Consider the following 23,759-nt stretch of genomic DNA (forward strand, 5'->3'; position numbering starts at 1 on the left):
ATAACTAAATGCCAATGTCATTGTTATTTCTGGCATCCCTGCACTCATGCATGCCAATAACCGTATGGTAGCACAGGTATCCATTGCATCTGATCATATGCCATTCTAATACAGAAGAGGCAGTTGTTTAGATTTATTGTTAATATCAAAGTATTCACTTTCAAATATACATAAACATTCTAGCCCTGTCAGCGTGGCTCAATAGTTGAGCTTCGACCTATGAACCAAGAGGTCATGGTTCAATTCCAGTCAAGGCACATGCCTGGGTTGCAGGCTCAATCCCAAGTGTAGGGTGTGCAGGGGGCAGCCGATCAATGATTCTCTCTCATCATTGATGTTTCTATCTCCCTCTCCCTTCCTCTCTGAAATCAATTAATCAGTCATTCAATCACTAAACATTCTAGATATAATTTGGAGTGAAAATTTGGAGTGCTGTATATGCAAAAACTCTACCAGTTACTTTAAATATATAGATAGATAGATAGATAGATAGATAGATAGATATCACTACAAGAATAAAATGCTGCAATAATTAGCCATAATTGTGAAAGCTGTCTTTTTCATAAACAAAATAATTAAAGGCTTTCAAATAGTTAAATAAGTAATTTACAATATAAACATACTTAGCATACAATATGTTTGCTAAGTATCTTTAGCAAGACCATGACATCCTTTGAATCAAAAAATGTTCATAAAATTTGAAATAATGATAATACAGGTCAAAATAGTAAAGATAAGATAGTATGATTTTAGTCTTTGTGGCATTTCCTGGTATACTAGCACTCAAGAAAATAAATTAAATCATTTTGAATAATTATATTTAATGTTCAGCTACTTAACCGCATTAGGCCATGAGTCTTTCAAGTTGAAGTCCTACGTGGGAATCCTTCTATGCCTACTGAGGATAAATTAAAAGGAAAATGTCACCTTTGCCACCTCCAAGTTTCAAAGGTAGGAGGTTCTCCAAAATCTGTTACCAACAACCATCAATTATCTTTGTTGCAAACACAATAAAGAATATAAAGAAAAGAAGAAAGTATTAGAGAGCCTGGGGTACCCCCAAATCTCTTGCTTCTCCACTGACCTCAACTGAAAATGAATAGCAGTTCAATCTAGCTGGACAGACGCTTGACCACAGGAGAAGCCTGGGAAGAGACAGCACTGAGGAAAGGTGGCTTCTATGCTGTGATATCATCGTTTTCAAATCTGACTACTCAACTTTTAAATAACCAGAGAGTTAAAATAAGTACATTTAAAAATAAGAATTCAAATATATTCTTACATGTCAGAATTTCATTCCGTGACAGTGTATTATTAGTTTTGGTCAAATACTAATTAGGACACTAGACTATTCCACAAAAGTATCTATTTATAAGCCCTCTTCCTCTGATGACTCATTAAATATTGATGTCGCTATGAAAAATACAGGCAAGAAGGAGAAATGTTAAGTAACACTGCAATCATCAAAAAGCGAACTGTGGCACAAAACAAATAACCTATTTTCTTTAGCAAATACATGTAATCTTTTTTTTTTAAAGAGTGAACCCACAGTTTAAGATCTAATAGTTATATCAACTAATTGCAATATATAGACCTTAGGGGGATTATTAGTCAAATAAACAAATTGCACAATAAATAAATATATTTATATGTATATTTATGTATGTACATAGAAAATAGTCAAGTAAATTTGAATGCTGAGTGGGTAGTTGATTCTACTAAGAAAGTACTATTGGCCCTGGCCAGGTAGCTCAGTTGGCTAGAGTATCATCCTGATACACCAAGGTTGCAGGTTCAATCCCTGGTCAGGGCATATATAAGAATCAACCAATGAATGCATAAATAAGTGGAACAACAAAAATTGATGTTTCTCTCTCTCTCTCTCTCTCTCTCTCTCTCTCTCTCTCTCTCCTCTCTCTCTCTCTAAAATCAATAAATAAAAATTTTTTAAAAAGAAAATACTGTTAATTTTTTAGGTGTGAATATGATATGAGTACTTACTTTTTCAGAGATATCCACTGAAACATTTATTAATAAAATGACACAATGTTGGGGATTTGTTTCAAAACCATCTAGGCAGGGGGCTGGGTGGGAGTATAGACAAAACAAGATTGGCTATGAGTGTTATGGTAGCCAGCCTCTAAGATCGTTCCAATGACCCCCACCTCTTGGTATTCATTCATGCTCTTGAGTAATTTCCTACCACATGCAACAGGGTCAACCTTTTGCCACTGCAAGAGAACTGTGGAAATGAAGGTGTCTCACTTCAAAGAATAGGTCACAAATATAGCCTCTGCCTTGCTGTCTCTAAGATCACTCACTTTGGGAGAAGCCAAAGCCAACTAACTACTTGTCATGAGGGCACTTGAGCAACGCTATGGAGAGATCCACGTGAAGAGAAGCTAAGACCTCCTGCCAACAACCAGCACTAACTTGCCAGGCATTTGAGTGAATCACCTTGGAAGCAGATTTTCAGTTAAACCTTCAGATGACTACAGTTCCAGTCTGAGCCAGATCCACACAGCTAAGCCACTCCTGGGTTTATGACCCACCGAAACAATACACAATAATAAGTGTTTATTGTATTAAGTTGCTATGTTTTAGGGTAATTTGTTATATGCAATAGATAACGAGTAAAAATGAAATTATTAAAGTGTGGTGCTGGGTGCCCAAGGAGTTCATTATACCATCCTCTCAATTTTATACCTGTTTGAGATGTAATAATAAAAATATCTTAAGGCCAATATTTAAAAAACAAAATATTGGTGCTTCATAGAAGTCCTTTATCCACTGGTGAAAGACAAAAGCTGGAAACTGGTAGGAGTCAAGTTATATCTCTCCCCTCCCCTTTAGCTTCCTATGATGTTCCTGGCAATGTCCCTTGGCCCTACTCCTCTGGAAGTCCACCCCCACCGGGGTTCCATCCCCTGCCACACAGCTCTAACTCCTCTTCTAGGGCAGTAGCAATTTCTTGTCCTTATTATTCCCTGGGTTGCCTCACCATCCCCTATGGCATCTTGGTTTTTCCCTCATTATGTAACCAATTTCCTATATTCCATTTGGTTTAACATGTAGAGTGTTTTACTGAGTGGATCTTCACTTATATATACCCTCTCTACATCAAGATCCTCAAAGGTGGGATTATGTGTTCAACCAGTGCTTAATAAATGTTCATTTAAAGAATAAGTAGAGCCCTATAAAGCTCTGTCTTAAGTTAAGCAACAGCCATACACATATAACTCTATATATTAGAAAAAAGAAGGAACCATATCCTCAAATATATGAGTGGTGCCCATAGACAGGTGATCATATGAAACACTCCAATTAGACAGGCCAAGAAGGGGGCCGCTACAGGCAATGGCAGAAAATTCTTCCAAACTGGCCCTGACCTCTGACCTTCTTCACTAAGATGAACCAGTATTCTATTAAAAAGTTTCAGCCATAAAACGGGGCATTCTTTCCTTGTGATTCACATTACCCAGAAGCCTCTGGTTTCCCAGAATCTGTGTTAAGTAGTAGCTTTCAAAGAGGATAATATTTGCCAACAATCCCTGGGGCGCTATTTTACATTTTTATGAAACAAACAGGGGATTATTTTGTCCACATTTCTCATTTCTACAGGCTTTTGCATATATTAGTTCTTCTTCCTCTGGCATTAAATAGCAATGTGTTCCCATTAAACTATAAGAATTACGCTACTGTCTTTTGAACATCAGTTGTTAATTAAGGTTGACAAACAAGCTCTCTGATAGTCTCATGAACATCTTACTTAGCATGTGGGTACAAATTTCGCATTCATTTTGAGAGATACTAGTCATAGGCAGGCAGAAGTTAATACTTGAGAACTTGATTTTTACCAACTTCTCATAATCAACCTGCTCAATTGTATAGGCTTGTAACATCATCCCAAGCAATAGTCTTTTCAATTAGACAGAAGAAATGATGCTGTGATTATTGTTGATCTAATCAAATTAAATTACTCTGTGTTGACAACTTGTTATTTTTCTTCTCTGGCCTTTTGTCATCCTTTTTCAAATCCCAGGAGTGCACTTTATCACACTTCCTCCTGCCCATGGATTAGGATGTCCAGAGTTTATCTTTCCTGTAAGGTTCAGTTCAAATGCTAACATCTCCGCTATGAAACTTTTATGGTATTATTCTGCTCACCATAATCTATCTCTTCTCAAAGTAGTCCCTTCTCTACTATCTTAGACTGCATTTGTGGACATGACTGTTATGACTTAACTTTCCTACTGCATTACAACGTCCTTAAGAAAAAAATACACATGTTCTTATTATATTATCCTTACAGGACATACCAGAGTATTGGATTTATAGATGATTCTCATTGTGTGTTTGTTGAATGAATACATTTTTCTTGGATATAAATTGCTATCATAGGTAAATTGTTTCTTTAAAGATTTTAGTGACTAATTAAGAGATATTTGGGACAAGGTTTTTATAATTATTTGAACAGTATTTGATGTTTACACTATAATGTAATCCAAGTTCCACTACTCATTTGCTCAGAGAGTCACCTTCTCTGCCCAGAAAACTCTTGCTCATCACCAGAATTTGAGCTTCCTGTGGGCAGAGACAAGGTCTGTTCCCCTCTATGCCCCTATGCCTGGTATTTAATAAGTATTATATATAAGTATTATATACTTAATCCTTCAAGGTCCAGCTCATTTCTTTCAAAAGCTTTTTCTAACCAACCCCAGATTCATTCATGCCTGTTGCTATATATATATATATATATATATATATATATATATATATATATATAATATATACATATTCATAAATACATACATATGTGTGTGTATGCAGGATGGAGCAAAAATAGATTTACAGTTGTAAGTATGTGAAACACAGAGTTTAATCTTATATTATTATTTACTACTTATTGTATTATTTCCCATACAAACAACTGTAAAGCTACTTTTGCCCCACCCTGTATGTATACATTTATGTATATACTAGAGGCCCGATGCACGAAATTCGTGCAAGGGGCTCAGACCTCACAGCCGCGGCAACTGCCTCGGCCCTTGCAGCCCTGGCTTCATACGGAAGGTCTTCCAGAAGGATGTCCGGAAGGTCGTTCAGCTATCCTGTCTAATTAGCATATTATGCTTTTATTATTATAGATTCTTTCTTTGAACAATTCACTATAGTAATCATCCAAAGAAAGCATTCTCCCCTTTCCATAGATGAGAATTCTGAGGGTCAGAAACCTTTAAGTCATCAGATTACAAACTGGTTGAGTGTCAGACCTTGAATTCCAATTCAAATATGCTAATGCCACAGGGTCCTTTCTACTCCAACACAGTGTCTCTGATCAATTCAAGAGGCTTGAAATTTTCTTCACTTTCCAAAATCAACAGCATAGTAATATAATCCTTCTAGGGTTAGCATTAATGTTAACATCTCTATTCCTTTGAGATCTGCTTCTCTTTCTGTTCTTTACTCCATGGTATGCTGTGCTTGGAAAAGCATTCTGAGAGCTTTCATTCCAGTTTTGCACTGCCATGGCTTCCTTTTCTATATATGAATGAATAATGTATTTTTCTTGGATTTTTCTCAATTTTTGCAGTTTAATAAAGCTTCCCAAATACTCTGGAGTTGTGTGTGTGTGTGTGTTAGTTAATCTCTGTGCACACTTCCTTCCTACTGATCACCTCTCTCTTATGATGGTGGTCTTTTTTCTAATAATATTTCATTTTAGCATAAGTTGGCTAGCTGTTCCCTTCACTTTTTAAAAATATATTTTTATTGATTTCAGAGTGGAAGGGAGAGGGAGAGAGAGATAAAAACATCAATGATGAGAGGGAATCATTGATCGGCTGCCTCCTACATGCCTCCTACTGGGGATTGAGCCTGAAACCCAGGCATGTACCCTTGACCAGAATTGAACCCAGGACCCTTCAGTCCACAGGTTGACGCTCTATCCACTGAGACAAACTGGCTAGGGCTGTTCTCTCTTTAATTATATAAGCAATACATCTTCATTGTAGAAATGTTAGAAAATACATATAAATAAAAATAAAATGTTAGTAATTAGAAGTCCCACCACCCACAGAAAACACTATTACCACTGGAGTCTCCATTAGTTTTATTTTTATCTATATTAATATATTTGTACATGTGTATATAGGCTTTTAAATGTAAAATTATACACATGAGTTGTTTTTAATTAAGAATTTATCCTTTAGTGTTCCATGGACATTGAAAAGAAGAGTTTTTTGCAAAGAATAAAATTTATTATATAATTAACTAAATCTGTTCAGCTTGAGATGCATCTGAAAAATAGACCAGATTGATTGACACTTTAAGAAGAAATCTGGGATGGAAATGTAAACTGGGAGTTGTTGCGATACAGAAGGTACTTACCATCATGTGAATGGATTAGAGCAGCTTGGGTAAAAGTATAGAGAAGGGGTGAGTAGGTAGCCAAACACCTACCGCCGGAAGGATGTCAGAAGTTAGACATGTTACAGAGAAGAAACAGGCAGGAGAGGAACCTGAAGACTATGGGGTCTCCAAAGCCAAGAAGGAAGGTGTTTCGAGAAGGAGTGGTTGATTTCCACTTAAATGGCAGAGTAAAGGCACTTCTGCATACTTTTCCTCTCAGAAAGCTCCTCCAAACAACAAAGAGAAGGAGGACAGAGACACAAATTCCAACTTGAAAGAATCCTGGAGACACTTGTAAACCACAAAAACATGAAGAATAGTAAAGACATAGAAGAGTAGTGACCACATATCAGAACAGTGGACAGTGAAACTTAAATGCTCACAGTGAGAAATACTGATGAGAAGCAAGTCCACTTATTCTGCCCGGCCCGGGAAAGCTGCTGGCAGCACATTTGTCAGGTGTAGAAGTGGGGCAGAGGGTAAAACTGAAAACAAAGCTTTGGGACCTGGGATCTCTGGCTCCTCAATATGAATGAACAACCAAGCGACATCTGGAAAGATGTCTCCACTGACGTGAAAAAACGATTTCCAAACAAACTGCAAAAAGGAACTTGAAGAAGGAGAAGAAGAAAGCAATGCAAAGAGCAGAAGAAACCTTAAACTTTTTTCAATGGTAATTATTCCCCTCAGAATGATGAAACTATGTTGTGTGTATAAGTCCACAATAGGAGGCTACACAAAAGAATAATTCAGAGCACAAGAAAGAGATCCTGGAAGTAAAAATATAACTAAAATTTCTTTTAAAAATTAATAGAAGGATTGGAAGATAAAGTCAAGAAAATACCCCAAAAAATAGAACAAGGAGAGAAAAGACTTTTTTCAAAATTAGAGTATCAATCCAGGAATCCACATGACTAAGGGGAGTTTCAGAAAGGGAGAGCAGAGAAAACAGTGGGAGGGGAATCTATAATAATAAAAGCATAATATGCTAATGAGACCGGACAGTCAAACGACCTTCCGGACATCCTTCTGGACGACCTTCCAGGCGAAGCCAGGGCTGCGAGGGCCGAGCCCCTTGCATGAATTTCGTGCATCGGGCCTCTAGTGATCAAATAAACATACACACACACACACACACACATACTTAATTCCCAGGGTTAAAAGATATGAAACTATAAGTTCAAACGGTCTTCTATCACACAAAGTGAATAAAAAAGATCCCTAGGACACATGATCCTGAAATTTAGAACACCAGAATAAAAAGGAGGGTCCCAAAAGCTGGACTTTATAATAGTTCCATCACAGGTTGCAACAGAGTGTAAAAGCTGGGAACCTGAATTCCCGGGTTTGAATCCTGACTCTACTCTCTACTAGCAACGTGACCTTGAACAGTTAATCTCTCTGTGCCTCAGTTTCCTTATCTGAAAAATTGGTTTAATCACCATATCTACGTCATTTGGTTGTGATGAGGATTGAATGACTTTATGTTTGTAAAAGTGCTCAGACTGATGTCTAGCACCTAATATTTGCTACTTAAGTATTTTCTAAGCCAAATTTAAAGCCAAATTAAATAAGAATTCAAATTTTTAAGGGAAATGAGTTGAAACCTAGAAGTCAATTCCTAACTAAAACTTTTAAACAAGTATGAGAATAGAGAAAAAAATCTTTTCAGACATACAAAATCTCAAAAAAATTTATTTCCTCTGTATCTTTTCCTTGGGAAACTCCAAAATATGAGAATCACTAAAACAGGAATTAAACCAAGAAAGAGGAAGAAACAGTAGCCAGGAAATAGGGAATCTAACATAAGAGAGAAGTTTCGGGATCACAGCAGTGTAGCAGGCCTAGAGGGCAAGCAGTGATGTCAAAGGAATGTCTCCGGAAAATAAGTGGAATGGATAGTTGACAGCCAGATTTGGCCATGCGCAACATTATATTGAAAGAAAGGAGAAAGATTAGCAAAGGATACAAGGTACAAGGAAATGCACAAATGGAAATAAATAAGGCAATTACTAACTACAGGAAAACCCAAAAATTCTATAAAAAACAATTAGTACACAGTTTGGCAACGCAGAGAGCAATGTCTGTTTAATCCAGGGATGCAAAAACTTAATAACAATTTAACTACAAACTGTGATATAATTGTACCAAGAGGATTAGAAAAAGATAAGAATTGGGCATTGGGGGACATGTGCACTAAATGGCATCTACCAAAATGGGAAGTCAATATAATTTCTAAAATTAAAAAAGGGAGAGATTGAGTATTGACATATTATTCAGAAATATGGAGGTCAATACCAGACCAGATGTTTGTCCCAAATAGTGTCTCTGACTTGTCCTTGAGTCTCCTCACTGACCCTGAGCACCCCTCAAAATTCCCCTTAAGTCCAGCTGAAAGGCTGATGGTACATATTCTCATAACCATCCCAAAAGAAGTGTCCAGAAGGCTGGAGAGAACTGAGGCCAAATTGGAGCAGGGGAATTTGTCGTTGTTTGGCCTCCACATTTCATTCTCTGTCATAGGAAGGCAATCTTTCATGTCTAGTTTACTCTTTGGCTTACTGACACCCTTGGTATACCATTTGGAACCTTCTCTGCAGCTCTTGCTGAGAAAGTAGGCATTGAGCAGGACCGCTCCTGCTCGGAAAGTCCTTGTCTGCCTTGATGTGAAGCCCTAAGTTACTGAGAAGATGGATCAAAGAAGTTCCCAACTTGCTTTTCATTGCTATTAGCTGGGGACCATAGTCTTATTATAGCTACGTCTTTCACCTCACTCTTGATCTTAAGGGGTGCCAATAGGGTTTCCAGGATTTCTTTCTTTTCTGTCACTTCAGTCTGACCCCATTGCACCATGCCTAATAGAAATTCTTTGAATGTTGTGGAATGTGGTTGGCACTATTCCCTGGTTTCCAAACAAATGAGTTAGGGGTATTTTGTTTTTGTTTCTTTAATGTCTCTTGGCTATTTCCAATTCTGAGAAAAACTTCAGAAATTTATACATAAGCTACCATCTTTCCCAGAAGAGTGTGGCAACTGGCAAGGTTTCCTGGTTCTCCTAAATGTGCTTAATTCATACCTAAATATTCTTGTAAAGTGTATTAAAAATAGACCTTTTAAAATTCACAACCTAAAAAGGACTTCTGTTTTCATGTATACTAGATCACACCACCTGGGCCTGTATTGATTCAAGAATCCCAGCAGAATTATGAGGTGGGCAGAAAAACAGTAAGCCAGACACTAAGATTATCAGTGAAGTCCAGATCACCAGGCAGCTGTGACAGGAGGACCATTGGATTGTCAAATCTAATGCCATAAGCTTCAGAAGAGATGAAAATATGGTGTGTGTGTGTGTGTGTGTGTGTGTGTGTGTGTTTTGTTTTTGTTACCTCTGACAAAAGAGGTAACAATGAAGAATAAGATTTATACCTATCCTATCATCCTGTCCCTACCAAATCTCAAGTTATTTGAAACATTAAGGTATAATCAGCTCCCACTACAGAGGGCTACAGGGGAAGCAGTGCATTTTGAGGGCAGCCAGAAATTAGTTAAAGAGTACTAATAACTGAATATCATGAAATAGAAGAAGGTTGTTGGTATAAAAGAAGGGGAGAGAGACAAGATTAGCATCCTGGGGAGCATTGACATCCAAATCGGATGCCTAATTTACAATTATTTTATATTTAAACAACATATGTACCTAATTTTAAACTTCAAATAATGCTAAAAGGTTTCTAATGACAAAGAACAGATTTATACCTCTACCCCCACTCCATGCTCTGGCCCTACACTCCAAAGGCAATGTCTCAAACCCATTCTCAACTATTCTTGTTTTCCTTGGTAGTATTTGCCTTTATATGTTTAACTGAACATTATACTTCTATTTTTTCTTCATCAATTTTAAGTTTTAGGTGTTAGCTATTGACTTCCTATGATGGTGGATGAGGACTTAGCTCTTCCACATCACCCTTCTCCTCAGCTCACCATCCGCCACAACCAACAGCTCAACCATTTTCGGTAAAAGCATTGATCAGTGTTTACATTATAATAATCTGTAGTATGCTTCTGAGGAACCAATAGTCCTTTGTTAACCATACACCCTGTCTTGTTCAGCCCTTCCTTTTCCCAGAATTGACAATTACCCATCTTTTCATGTTTGATTTGTTTAATGTACCTCTAACCTTCTAACATTTTTTCTCCAAAATGCTCGAACATCTCTGTCATCTACCTATTGATAACTGTTTGCATACATTCAAACACATTGGTTCCATTTCCCCTTAAGGGACCTTTCTCCCTGATGACTCCCTCTGTCTGCGTCACCCTGGACTGGGTTTTCTCTAGGCCTGCTACAGCTTTTATTTTTAGGACTTCCCTTTGCTGCTCTCCCTCCCCTTTCCCAGCTCCCATGTCTTCCTCTTTCTTACTTTACTTCTGTATTTTGGTAGAACACATTCTCCCATACCTTCCCAAGAAAGGTTGCATAGGAGATAACATTTCTGCATCCCCAAATATCTGAAAGTTTACATATTCTACCTTTATACTTGATTGATAATTTGATGAAGTCTAGAATATTTCTAAGTTGACATATTATTTTATATGTGTGATTTTTGAATGTGCATTAGCAACTACATTAATATGGTAAATATCAATAGAAAAATGAGTGAATGATATGTGAAGAAGTAGAGACAATTGTAGATTTTCTTTTTGAAAAGAGAGACAGATAACTAAATAGAATTCAAGATAAAGAAGGCTTTCTTCTTTTTCTCCCTTTACTAAAAAAAAAGGAGGAATTTAGAATATTTATAAACTTCAAGAAATGATACAAAAGACATGATCCAATTAAACATGGTCTTGGTCCCAGAAAAGAGAGGAATAAGAGTATAGTAGAAAAGTTAGCCTTATACAAGAGGTTGATATTTTTTTGTCAAAGTTACAGAGAGGTAGATTGAAGGAGATAGAGGGCTGGCTGATGATAAGAGGGGCAGGAAGTTGAGACAGTCCATGCAGTATGACAACCTTTATTTTCTTTTTCTCTGCTCAGCAGAAGGCAAGGGTAGGTTCTGAGAGAAAGAGAATAGAGGAGGTGGAAGCAATGGACCCAGCAGGTCAGTCAAGTTCTGGGGAATGGGAGAGAGCTGGACAGAGGAGTATACTAGTATTGCCAAGAAGTGTGGGTTACAAACATAATCCAGCCCTAAGTTTTAGAATCCTAAGAGTCAGAGAATAGGCATATGAGATGAACACTTACTTCCCCTTTCATGCTGCCAGGTTTGGGTGGGAAACGCAGAAATAGAGAGAGAGCACCTTGGATCACTTTGCCCGTAACAGGTCTTTACTGAATATGAAGTTTCCACTTCCCCACAAATGCCCTCCTACCGAAAGATCAATTCCAAAGGGTGTCCAGGCAGTGTACTAACTGGCTTTAATCACAAGCCGTGTGAAATTGCTCCAAAACATGCTGCACAGGTGGTGACGGAGGCAAGGAAGTAAGAACACGTTTAAGAACTTGTCCACGGGCAAGGTACTTTTTAAAGGGTGGTGTTGTTGTGTGTAGTGTTCTCTTGCAAGATGTGATTTAGGCCATTGGATTGCCAAGGACGTTCAGTAGCATGCCATGCTTCCAGGGAAATCTACTATACTCTATTCAAACTGCACATGCAAACCTTGTGTTTTACATATGGAGAAACCGAGGCATGGAGCGGATAAGTAAGGTCACAGAACTAGTAAACAGTGGCATTGAGAATAAAACCAGTTGCCTGACCTGGTCCAAAGCCTGAACCCTATCAGTCGTTTTACCTGAAACACACACATGTAGTTGGTACACTCATTCATTCATTTAATACTTATTGAATGATTCTCCGCTCCAATAAAAATTTTTAAAAAAGGTGGTGGGGGGGGGGGGGGGGGAGAGCCCAGCTGGCATGGCTCAGTGGTTGAGCGTCAACCTATGAACCAGGAGGTCACGGTTCAATTCCTGGTCAGGGCACATACCCAGGTTGTGGGCCTGATCCCCAGTGTGGGGTGTGCAGGAGGCAACTGATCAGTGATTCTCTCTCATCATTGATGTTTGTCTCTCTCTCTCTCCCTTCCTCTCTGAAATCAATAAAAATATATTTTTAAAAAGGGGGGGGGGGGCGGAGAGAAAGCCCCCAGTGCCTATATCAGGCAACCAGTCTAGGCCCTTTCCTGTACCCTCCACTGACGAATCCTGGAAGCAAACTGCTGGAGCCCCAGCCGTCATCTGAGCACAGATTGAGAATGCAATACAGACCAAATGCACAGCGAATGGAGTCTTCTGTGAAGCTCTCGTCAGAACTGTGACTTAGATACCTCTGCTCACGTACATCAAAAGGTACAATTAGATTTTTATTCAAGTTAATATTCTTTGTTGGAAACTTAGCTAGAACAACACTGTCCAGTAGAAATATAATGTAAGCCATATGTATAATTTTAAATTCTCCAGTAGCCATGTTTTTTTTTTTTTTTTTTTTTAAATATATTTTATTGATTTTTTACAGAGAGGAAGGGAGAGAGATAGAGAGTTAGAAACATCGATCAGCCGCCTCCTGCACATCTCCCACTGGGGATGCGCCCGCAACCCAGGTACATGCCCTTGACCGGAACCGAACCTGGGACCCCCCAGTCCCCAGGCCGACGCTCTATCCACTGAGCCAAACCGGTTTTGGCTCCAGTAGCCATGTTTTAAAAAGTAGAAGATACAGGTGAAGTTAATTTAATAATTTAACCCAATATATTCCCAAATTCTCACTTTAACATGTAATCGATATAAAAAATTATTGAGAAATTTTACATTTTTTTCCCTAGTAAGTCTTCAAAATCTGGTGTGCAATTTATACTTTCAGCGGTTCCCAATTTGGACTGGTCACATTTCAAGTGCTCAACTGCCACCTGGAGCTAGTGGCTATAGTATTGGACAGCACAGAGCTAGAAGGTTACTACTTGTGAGACAAAGTTGGCCTCCCCAAAATTCCATTCCCAACTCTGGTTATGTTCCATGGAGTGAGAAGGTACAACTGCACCCTGTCAGGGGCCTTAGCCTCATTCAATATTACAGGTATGGATGCAGGTCTGGAATTGAAGTAAATGCCCACAGTCAGCCATTGAGTTGGTGCTAAAGGCAGGATGAGCACCCAGATGTTTAACTCCTATGCTATCTATCCTCTTCCCATAACACCATGCTACTTGCTCTCACAAGGCAAATTTCTCACATTTGAAAATATTCTTGGGCTTCTGTTTTCAAGGCAAATCCTTTCAATTATCCTCCTGTGTGCCCTTTACACCTGCCGTTTGCCTAACACAGCATTTGCATATGGCAGGTAATGTGTAAATGGTTTCTAATCAAATAAGACTTGTGCGGTTTGTATAAATAGTACCTATACAAATTATTAAATTGTCTTTCTATAGTTATTTAAACATTTTAGAATGTACACCATGTGTAACATGTGTCACATGATCATATGGGAAAAATGAACTTTGAGATGACCCACCCAGCCCTCATGACATCTGCTAATTGCTGAATTATTTTCTATTGTTCTTAAACTATCTGCTACAGAACATAGCATAGTCTTTTTCTGGGAATCAGTGTTAAACATACTGGCCTTTGTTACCCAGAATACATCCCTCTGGAGAATTAAGGCAATCTTTTCTGTGTGTCTGAACTCTCTCCCATTTCCCCTAAGCCATCATAGATTACTCCTAGTGATTCTGAGATCTTATTCTCAAATTCCATCAGCACCCGAAAAGTTAATTTGTTTGAGCCTCTTAGGTAACTGTTGCTTCTTCCCCCACAAAGTTCTTAAACCAGGAATCCCCAAAGTGTGGCCTGCAGCCCCAAACATTGAGACCCTTTCAAGAAAACAACAGTATTTGTTGTTAGTAATAAAATTCTAACTTTTAAATAAAAATTAGTATTTTTAAAAACTTGCATCTGCCATTGTGAACTCGACAGCTTCCTAGTATTTAAAGACTTTTATGCTGAGCTCAGGGTGATATTAACAAATGTGATTTTTTTTTGGCATTGTATAATAAGTATGTCAAAATCTGGAAGATCTACACAAGTTAGTGAACCAATATTTTCCAAATAACTCATGCTTGATGATGTTACAAAATCATGAAAAAATAAAATCCATTCAAAGAACAAGATAAATCAATGCATTTGAATTAAACAGAGTACAAAAGTTCATTGAGGGTTTCCAAATCCATATTGCAAGAAATTAAAACTTGATGAGTTTGGTAGTATCAAATAAAATTATCTACAATTATCTGGAAGGGCTATTAAAATACTTCTCCCTTTTCTAACTACATATCTGTGCAAGGCCATGTTTTCTTTATATACTACTACCCAAACAACATGTCACAATAGATTAAATGCAGAAGCATAGATGAGAATCCACTGTTTTCTATTAAGCCAAGTGATAGGGAAGAAAAGATGTATTTTAAAAAGCCAGCCTTATCACTAAATTTTTTGTTTTGGAAAGCATATTTTTACTTAAGTGTTATTCATGTTAATATGTAATGTTTAGTATTGTTCTTTTTAATTAATAGATATTTTTCAGGTAATAAGGAATGTCTGTTTTAATTTCTAATATGATATAACCCACACAAAATCTCTTTGGGGTTCTCAGTAAAATTTAAGGATGTAAAGGAATCCTGAGGCCAAAAAGCTTGAGAATTGCTTCTTACACCACTGCTGTAGCCTTTCCAGTTTGAAGACTATGGTCTTTATAAAGAAAATGGAAGGTCTCAGGAAGCTGTTTTAGGAGGTAACGGCCTAGGCTTGGAAATCTGATTGACTTGGATTTAAGCTCTGGCTCTACAATTTACTAGCTTTGCTTTGTTCAATAAGTTACTAACCTTCCTGTACCTCAATTCCTCATGTATAACATGGATATAATTGTACTTCCTACTTTATGAGAATTAAATGGCAACACTTGTTAAACTCTTAAATCCACAATTATCATTGTCACTCCAAGGACTTGTATCAACTTTTAAGAATAATATGGTGCTAAATATAACAATGGGGGAGGTATTCTAAAGTCTTGAATTTATCTTCTTTCATCAGAAAGACATTTCTCCAATCATAATACCAGTTCAGTTTTGCTCCAAACTCACCTTAATGATTTATCATAACAGATTTCTAGGTACTAGCAGCATTAAACATTGCTTTTTTGTTGTTACAAAATTGAAGCGCATGTATTGTGCTTACAGGATGGGTTGATTTCCACTCTCTGTAATAACATTCATATTTGGGGCTAACTGCAAAGGCTGAATCCGAGTTTGCATGAGCAAGCGAGCAAAGCAATTACCAGGCACCGACTCTGAGAATGAGCGTGGCAGTTATCTAGTGGTAAGTCTGTTAGGTTTCAAAAAGTGCTTTTATTACAGGTACACAACTTAAGGGCCCAATCAGAGAGCTTTTCTTTGTCATTGCATACTTCATCTTGGACACTGCAAGTCACAGAGCATTTGAAACATTTTTACATGTTGAGCCTGTATAAAACACTACTAGAAAATTCTCATAATCATCATGGTGGACCTACGATAATGCTAATTCTTTACTAAATGTAATTGACAAACAGCAGAAACTTCTTCACATGTATCTGAGGGGGCCCCATAAAGGTACTTGGATTAATATCTTATTAAGGCTCCCCATAGCTAATTCCAAATCAAACACATTTTGCCTTTTAAAGCCTCATTTACCACCTTTAAGACTTCAAAGTCATCATTAGAATTAAACATTTATTAATTTATCTTTAATTCTGTTGGCTGTCATTTCTATTTTTTTATTGCCCATGCAATGATTTTTATTTTTAACTTCAGATGTACGTTTTGCTATGAAATTTCCATGTGGTTCTTTTTATAATTTGTTTTTCTGCTGAAAAGTCTATCTTTTCATTCAGTTCAAGTGTATTTATCTTGAACTCATGGAGCATGTCATAATTGCTGCTTTTACACTTGATAATTCCACATCTGGGTTATCTTGAGACCTGTGTTTCTTGCCTTTTCCTTTGAGTTGGTCACATTTTCCTGGTTCTTTCCTAGTTAAGTAATTATGAATACTAGATTGTATCGATTCTGGATCTTGTTAAAATTTTCTGGGAAATATTTTGGGTTTAAGCAGACAATCAACCCAGTTAGGCTCAGAACCCAAGCTCTGTCTCATCTTCTGAGTGGTGGTTCAGATCTGTTTCATTTTCTAGGACTTTGCTGTGGCTCCTTGGGTCTGTTCTGTGTATGCCTGCTCAGGAGTGAGCCAGGATATGTGGAAGTTCCCACACAGAATTAGAGGATCCTCTTTCCAGCTCTCTTCTTTTCAGGATTTTCTCCCTCCCCCTCACCCATTCCCTGGCCCACAAAAAAACTTTTCCTGGGTCTTCTGGCCAGAAAGCTGGATTTCTCTGAGTTTCAGTTACTCATGTTCTCCACCATTGTGCAGCTCCAGGGGTGGGGCCACCTTGGGGAAAAGCCATAAAAGAGAAAAAAATGAGGAATATTTTCATATATGTTGCTTTTCCAACTCCAGACTCTCCTTTACAATCTGCCTGCTTCTGTTTACTTTTCCAAGTTCTTAAGTACGTGCTTTTGTATTTGGTCCAGAGGTTTTTAATTGCATTGGCAAAAGAGGTGGGCTTGCCCTAGCCTGTTTGGCTCAGAGGATAGAGCATCAGCTTGCAGATGAAAAGGTCCCGGGTTAGATTCCGGTAAAGGGCATGTACCTTGGTTGCAGGCTCCTCCCTGGCCTGAGTTGGGGCCTGCAGGAGGCAACCAATCAATGTGTTTCTCTCACATTGATGTTTCTTTCTGTCTTTTCCTCTCTCCAAAAAAGATCAATGGAAAAATATTCTCAGGTGAGGATTAACAAACAAACAAACAAAACAAGAGGTGGACTTGAGTAGTTTTATTCCACATTGGCTAGAACCAGAGTTTCCCCTGCCTAATTCAAAAATTTGATCTTCCACCACTCTGCCCTGTCACTATTCTGCCCTAGTCTTTATTTTCTCGTTTCCTAAATGGCCACATTTGTTCCTACACCAGTGATGGCGGACCTATGACACGCGTGTCAGAGGTGACACGCGAACTCATTTTTTTGGTTGATTTTTCTTTGTTAAATGGCATTTAAATATATAAAATAAATATCAAAAATAGAAATCTTTGTTTTACTATGGTTGCAAATATCAAAAAATTTCTATATGTGACACGGCACCAGAGTTAAGTTAGGGTTTTTCAAAATGCTGACACGCCGAGCTCAAAAGGTTCGCCATCACTGGCCTACACCATGCCATTGCACTTATTTGCCCATCTGTGTAAAATCTGCTTCCCCACTCTAAAATGTAAGTGCTATGGCCTTTTCTGGTTCCAATTAGACAAAGTAGACAAGCAACATACTTGTTGGGTTGCTGGTTGGCCTGCTTTACTGAGAGCCAAGGACTTAAAACTGGGTATTCTAGTTCAAGCAAAACTTAAGTACAAGTTTATTCAATGGATTTAACACTAAACTAGCAAATAAAAGAGCTCTCATGCTCAGTCTTGATATAAAAATGTGTCGTCTTAGCATCTTACCTATCAAGTATGTTACAAGATACAGAGTTGTTTGTTTTCTCTTTTATGGCTCAAACAATTGTTAAATACTTCTCTTTGCTTTTGATTTTTCAGGAATTAAAGCTTGTACTAAAGTTTGCTTTACCTTTGTCAGTAATAAAGAATATTAGCATGATTTCATTACTCCTTAATTGTTTAGGCTTTTTAGTTTACTTTATAAATTCGATTCCATTTAAGAGGTAGCAGACTGTCTTGGGTTCGAATCCAGTTTCCTACTTACTAGTTGTGACACCTGGGTAATTTAAGTACTCTGATTTGTTTTGTATTTAATTTGAGGCCTACCTTGAAGGGGGTGGTAAAACATGTGAAATGTCTATCACAGTGTCTATGAACTAAAAGCTCAAAATAATATTTATTATTTTCCTATCCCTCTACCATCCCCCTGGTACTGAGTTAGTTTGAGCTCTCCCTGCACTTCTTTTCTTCAGCTTCCTTCCTCTCTGAGCTCCTTATTTTGGTCTCTAGGTAACTGACTTATCACAGAATTCCTATGATTGTTAAAGATGGGCCTCCCGGTTTTCTAAGGTAGAAATGTGTTTAATTTTCTTGAGAAAGATTCAAATTGCTTGAGGTTTGCAAATACCTTCAAGCCATTGTTACCTCAGTAAATCATGTTCAGAGTGATACATCTGCTTTAATATTATTGGATTTTTTTTTTATAGAAACAGCATGCTCCATCTTCTCCAAGAACAGCTAAACACATTAAGTGGTGTCTGCTGAGTCTTGCAAAGGGAAATTGTACCTTATGTCTACTCTTTTACTAAAGACTAGAAGTTATTATTTTCCCTTTCACTTATTGAATATACAGCATTACTTAATAAGTTCAAGAAGCTCATGCATTATCCATATGAATTATGATGGCCACACACAGTACACAAAGTATTAGCTAATTAATTACCTAAAGAACACAGAGTTCCCTTGTTGAGAATTAACTATGTAAAATGGTGGGCTTTCTTGACAATAACAACTTCATGTAATATTTAAAATTAAGTAGTTTGATAATTTTCACATCTACTTATAAAATTTAAATGCATTTCTCTCCCTTATAGATCATAAGGAATGGAAAATTAGATCTTTCATTTCAAAAACATGATTCAAATTGAAAAGAGAAACATAAACATGACTCTAATTTGCTAATACTTCCTCCTAATTTGCATATCATGGAGTATTCTAATGTCAGTTAATTGAACTACTTTAGCTCTCTTAAAGTTAGCATTGTCATAGTGAGTATTTTACAGATTATATTTTAGATAAGTTTCACAATATCTGCAGGTCACATTTAACTATATTATTAAACAGAAAAACAAAATTAAATTTTCCAAGTCTCAGGAAACAAGTTATAAATTTCAAAAAGAGTAAATACTACTGTAAAAACATGACATATTTCCTTATAAATTAAGGGGGAGGTTATTTATCAATGTTTAAAGGAGCAAACACAACACTATTGGAAAATACTTTCAAACTCAATGAGGTAGGTTCAAGAGACATTTCCAGTAAGTGAAGTTTATCCTTAGGTCAAGACCAAAAGATATATGCAATATTTTTTTCTAAATTTACATGACAGTTTTTCTCACATTGAGGAATCACATTTAGCTATATCTTAAATTCTTTCTCAAGCAAAGTAAAATGCAAGGAAAAATAAAAAGCTTCATTAGACTTGAGTAAAAACAAGATGTAAAATTGCGAAGAAAAATGTCTTTGAAATCACGTAGAATCTTAAAGAATTAAAAGTTAATAGTTACTCCTTTCTTTCAAAATATCATGCCCAAATTATATGTACCTGCCCTGATAAATAGTTATGTTTCTACTGTATTAAATCAATTCAATTATACTATTTCCCTTGACCACAAAGTTAAACTTCTTGGATCTTAAAATGGAGTAGAAAAGGGGGATTCTCTCTTTGTGAAAGGAAAAAAAAAAAGTATTTCTTTTACTATTTAGATACTGATATTTTTCCAGAGGTTTCTGCTTATGAGCTAATAATTAAAACATATAAGCCTAGGGCATAAATTTCACCCCTCTTGTTTTTCAAGTAACTAAAAATTTATAACTTGTTTCCCATCAATAAATCATAAATGACATTTCCTTTCAGTTTTTCAGAAATGTTTGAGGCCATAACTTTAACTTCTACTGAAAGTGATATCAATTATTTTCAAAATATAACATTTAGATTGTAAGAAAAATTTAAAAATGAACTTAACTCTTAGTATGAGGAGAAAAAGATTTTTATAGGTTTTGCCAAACCAGTTTAGAGAAGAAATGATAGTAGAACATTGTGACTATTTGGGGTGATACCCTTAAAATCTCTCCCTAGATATACCAATAATAATCTTAAATCAGGAATTAATATAGAGTTGTAAAAGGTGAGAATAAAATTTTATAGAGGATAATGAGTGCTTCCTGCTGATTTAAAGGATGAAAAAATTCCACCACTATTTGATGAGTCTGTTCAATTCTCACCTTCCCAGTGAGGCCTATTCCCGGCTCCCCTGCAATCTCTCCACCTCTGGGAACCCTCGTCCAAATTTTCTCCCCCACAGCACTTATTACCTTATATTTGGTATGTTAATTATCATCCATTCTCTCTTATTAGAATGTAAGCTCCATGTGGCAGGGATCTGCTGTTCACCCATTCATATCCCAAGCATCTCAGCCATTACTGAGTGACTTTTAATTTAGTTTCTTTATTGCATCATGTTGTTTACAGATGTCACTTTTGATTTTGTTTCATTCTTTTTTTTTTTTAAATATATTTTATTGATTTTTTACCGAGAGGAAGGGAGAGGGATAGAGAGTCAGAAACATGGATGAGAGAGAAACATCGATCAGCTGCCTCCTGCACACTCCCTACTGGGGATGTGCCCGCAACCAAGGTACATGCCCTTGACCGGAATCGAACCCGGGACCCTTGAGTCCGCAGGCCGATGCTCTATCCACTGAGCCAAACCGGTTAGGGCAGATTTTGTTTCATTCTTACCTCCCTGTTGGTTGCTCAAGAAATTCATCCCTGATCCTTCCAAAGCATTAGTTAGAACATAATTAATTATGCTATGCTAACAAATTTTCCAGAATATCAGTGTAAATTAAGATAATTATTTATTGCTCATGCTAATGTCTAACATATTCCATGTAGCAAAAATATTTGAGGGAGTTCTAAAAAGTCACTCAAGACCCACACTGAACAAAACATGTTGTCTCTGGTCACTGCATTACGGAAAGACAGAAGCTTTAGGATTGTACAAGAAATTTCATTTTTAATGCCTTTCCTCAGAAATGTCACATAACTTTCAGTTCTATTTCACTGGAATAAACTAGTTATAAAGGCCCCATCTAAAAAAGGAGGTGGAAATTTTAAAAGCATATGGAATGTTTGATTATTACTGTAACTTATGCATCTCATATTTCACAGCATGTATCACAATTTATCATTATTTTAATAAAATCTATTTCCTCTACTAGAATGGAAACTCCTCAAGGGCAAAAAAGGGTCTCTGTTTTGATTAGCAATATATTCCAAGCCTCTGTTATATGCAGCCAGGACTTGATACATACTTGCTGAATAAAAAGTTTAAAACCAATTATTCAAAATAAGTATCCTTTTAATTTGTTAAAGAAAAAATACTCTCTATACGAAAGCATTTCTATTTTTTATGTCCACCAGTAGCCAAATGGAACTTGATATAAACATTTCCAATACACCAACTTTGGTTAAATGCACAGCTTTGAAAATAATTCATTAATGCACCTATCAAGATGCCACTAACATACCCATTAATATCCAAGACTCATTACTGTATGTCAAAGGTCATCCAGGGTAACATTTTCATTACAATGAACTGTGAACTTCCAGTGAGAACTGTTTGCCTGAATAAAACTATTTTAATTTCTAAAGTTGTGGAGTCTAGTTCTCTCTCTCTCTCTCTCTCTCTCTCTCTCTCTCTCTCTCTCTCACACACACACACACACACACACACACACACTTAATCTGCCCATTAGGGCAATTTAAATAGTAAAAAAAAATAGAAACTAACAAAGAAAAACAACAACAAAAGAAAATAGAAACTGCAAAGGAATTTGTAAACCAGGGATATCATTTGGACAACAGTACAGAGTAGGCAGAAAATCCTAAAGGTGCACATGAATAAAGCCAATAAATGATACAGAAAGCCACACCTAAACATTTTAAGAATTTCACTACAGTATACAAATTTCACAAACTGAAACACTAGAGCCATGACTACAAGTCTCGCTCTATTCCACAGAAACAAACTCTCTGACCATTTTAAGGACAAATGAAAATCCACATGCAACAAAAGAGAAATAAATTATTTTTTAATTAAAAAAATATAAATCCTTGTTAAAAGTTCATTAAAAAATATGCAGATTTTATAATGTGGTAATGCTCAAAAATGGCAGTTGACTTCACTTATGTATGCAAAAATTTTCTTAAAATATCAATACATTGGCTTATAAGTTATGTATTACCCTCCAACTAAACTGTTTTTCACCAAAATTCTCAAATAACTGTCAAGAGTTGTATGTTCTGGTATAAAGCCCACCATTATATTAAGCATGGTAAGTTCCAGAGCTGCTAATAGTGAAACATTCATGAGATATTTTTTGATGTAATGGAAGTCACATGAGCACACAGATTTAAAGACAACAAAGTGATAAACCAGCAGTAGCCTTCGCTTTTTTAAGGTGTTAAAATAACTCACTCTAAGCAACTGCTTAGGAATTATAAAAACTGAAAATCTCATCCTTCTTTTCCCACCTATAAGGGAAATAGAAAGGTGATGAAGATTACTAATAGTGTTTCACATATTCTTGTTTATCTATGTTACATAAATTCCAAAGTGCAAATATTTAAAATGGTGTTTAAAGAGTCGTATCTAGTGTTAAGCTTGTTCTTGCGAAGTAAATGTGGCTGTTTTATTTACTTAGACATCTATACCATCCCGATGCCAACAATATTTAAACACTCACGGTTAACCCACGCGATTGGAAAGGGCTCTCAATAGCTGCACACAATCTGCATCTGTAGCATTAGAAAGAATTAAGCCACTGTCCATTTCCTGATGTAACTGCACATCCTACAAACCCATGACAGAAATACTAAGTTTAAAGGCTTTGAGAGTACACACAGTACAAATTTCATTTTTAAAGAAAATAAACATGAATATATAGAAAAATGATTGTATAGTCACTAAGGTATTAATAATGGCTTTGTCTCCAGGTGGTGGGATTATGAGTAATGATTTTGTTGTAGTTATGGGAAAGTATTCTCAAAATAACTAATTTAAGAACCAAATGTTTTACCACCGACACAACTATTTTGTCCTTTTCTGTTTTCACTTTAAACTTAAAAGCTACCAACCAATATGAATTTGTCAGAGTGGCTACCAACATTCTGATATACTTGTAAGATTTCTTGAAAGATGGAAAAATAGCATCAGGCCAAAAAGAGAGATAAATTTGCTCTAAAAATTGAAAACAACTGACAAGCGACTTAACCATTAGGCTTCCTATAGCTATATAATTCCACAGGAAAATCAATCTCTAACATTTCATCTTTAAAAGTTTTAAAATATTTTTCTCTATTATTTTTTGCTAATTTTTAGGTACTGTCCTTATACCAGTTCAGAATGAATATTTATTATTGTTTCACGAACATTTCTCTCTGTACTAGTAATAGCACTGCTAATCAAAACTTATACTTAAGCTACTTAAGA

Source organism: Myotis lucifugus, unplaced genomic scaffold (genome assembly GCF_000147115.1).
Source record: "Myotis lucifugus unplaced genomic scaffold, Myoluc2.0 scaffold_184, whole genome shotgun sequence".
NCBI lineage: Eukaryota > Metazoa > Chordata > Mammalia > Chiroptera > Vespertilionidae > Myotis > Myotis lucifugus.